The following is a 2744-nucleotide window of genomic DNA, read 5'->3' on the forward strand; positions in this document are numbered from 1 at the left end:
GTTCGATAATTCAAAATGTGCAAAGTTAATAATGCATCTCAATTTTAGAGCAATTTGCTTCTCTCGACAAGTAGAGGAGGAAACGGTTAGAAATTCATGGAGCTTTTGTTCAGTCAATTATATAAGACGATGGAAGGAAGCAATTCAACAATTTCTTTTGTAGGATCCATAATAAAAGCCTTGAGTTTATAATGGTTGTTCGGAAATCGTTAGCAGATTGTAATAGTACTATACAAAATTAAGCGAATTGTTGTAGCACATTTTTATTATTTTTTCGTAAGGTTAAGTTATAGTAATCGCAAACAAAAAAAAACGAAAATTTTTGCTTATATTTACGTTTGAAAATCTTCTAAACATTTTAGCATACGTTAAAAATTGTTGTACGTGTTGTGTGTGTGCGGATATAATTTATTTTATTTCTATATATATATACTAGCTAACCCGGCAAACGTTGTTTTGCCATAAAAAATATGCCTACCTAAATTGATAAAAAATTAATAAAAGTGCCAAAAATCAAATATTTAATAGATTTGGACTCTGATTCTTCGACAAATAGTTAAAAACTTGTTATAATTTTCAAAATTATTTGACATTTCATACTTCAAAAATTAATTCACTCGCATCATAGTTTTGTTTATTATACTTTTGTCATGCCATATATGTCAATAAAATTTTCTTTCAAATATTATTCATTTGTTAATAAATTAATAATTATTTTAAGTCATGAATGAATAATTATATACTTGTTAAATTTATAAGTTTGGCTAAATCAACACAGGAATATTGTGGAAATATTTTTTATATACAAATCTGATTTTTGACATTTGCATTTTATTTCAAATTAATTATAACTGTCAAAATATTTTCTTTTCGGTCAAAATTTAATATAATATGATATAAAATTTAATTTGTCTAGTTTGTTTTTGTCAGATTCCAATGATACCCTCAGATTGTACTATTCCATTTAGAGGTTACAATTTCCTGTAAGATTAGCATTTGCGATGACAATCAAAATATATCTTAACTGATATATTAATAATAATATTATATTTTAATTACACAAATTTCTTTACACTTAGATAAATAATTCCAACGCATCATAGTGTTTTGTTTATTTAAATTTTGTTTATGTCAATTTTTTTTTAAATTAAAGAATAAATTAAATTTTAGTCTAAATCAACGCAGTGTCTTTATCTAAATATACAATTTTTATATAAATATTTGATTTTTTACATTTGCATTTAATTGAAAATAGTGAATGTCAATTTCATATATCCAATATGCACTAAATTTATAAATGTCAAAATATTTCCTTCTTGGTCCAAAATTAACATAATATGATAATATTTATTTTACAATAATGATTTGTATCTATAATTTGCTTGGCAATATTGCCTATAAATAACTTGGAATAATTAATTTATTGTTTCTTATTGAAGTAAGTCATTAATTTTTTTGTGAAATGTCAAAATTTTATTTATGATTAATTTTAAATTAAATATGCCGCTTTTTTATTGTTATCTCTGATCTATGTTTTTGATGAAGTTTTTGGTTTCCAAATAATATGGTAAGCTAATCAATTAAATCTAAATCGTAAATCTATTTATATAATTATTTTCATAAATACTGACAAATGACATTTAATTTTTTACATGTCAACATTTATTCAAATTTGTAAGCATTGATTTTTAATTAGATTTAAACTATAAACAGTGATTTTGAATAAAGCATTTCATAAAATTTGGATTTAAATGTTGGATATTTCTCTATAGTACATGTTTTTGAAGAAATCATAAAAATAATATATTATATTTTAAATTTACTTTTCAAAATTTCCTATACCTAAGTTGGATATATATGCACAGATGAGACAATAAAATTTAAAATCGGTTCAGTAGTTTGGGCGTCCATCGCGAACCAACATCGTGACACGAGATTTATATATACGAGATATATATATATATATATATATATATATATATATTAATTTTCGTTTATCTCTACCTATAATGGGTGTTCTCGAATTATTGTAATTATATATCGATGAGAACAGCTTTACCTATAGCACCGAGTAATTGATTGAATAATGAAATTGATGTCGCAAGTTAAAAAGTCGAGAGCCAACGACACACACTACATAATAATATAAATTATCATTATATTCCCTCAATTTTTGTTTAAATTTCTCTAAAAAATATTGTAATAAAAATAAATCCAGCATAGGAAGGCGAAAATTTTATCACTATCATCAGATGCTATTCAAAAAATGAATCTTCAAAAGTCTTGTTTTATGCAACTTTTTAAAGTATTTACATAATACATAATGTCAATATAAATTATTTAGTTTTCAAAAAATTTCCCAGTTTACAAAATAACTTTTCCCTTTTACAAATAAATTCCCCGTTTTCAAAAAATTTCCCAGTTTTAAAAAATTTCCCCGTTTACAAATAAATTTTCCCGTTACAAATAAATTTCCCCGCTTACAAATAAATTTCCCTGTTTACAAATAAATTTCCCTGTTTTCGTCCCCCTAAACAATTCCCCGTTCCCCAAAAAATTTCTGTTGCAAAATCTTCAAAAATGTTAAAAAAAAATTCAAATTCTAATTTCAAATTCAAAAATAAAAAAAAATATATAAATTATCTTTTCTGAGCTTTTAGAAACTGAGCTTTTAGAAACTGAAGTTGAGTATACGGAAAAAGTTCCTGCAATTTGCCTTAAAACACGATGCCATGCACCTCTAA

Source organism: Ctenocephalides felis, unplaced genomic scaffold (genome assembly GCF_003426905.1).
Source record: "Ctenocephalides felis isolate EL2017-DRISC unplaced genomic scaffold, ASM342690v1 CF-g0.4_SCAFFOLD_01170, whole genome shotgun sequence".
In the NCBI taxonomy this organism is placed as follows: Eukaryota; Metazoa; Arthropoda; class Insecta; order Siphonaptera; family Pulicidae; genus Ctenocephalides; species Ctenocephalides felis.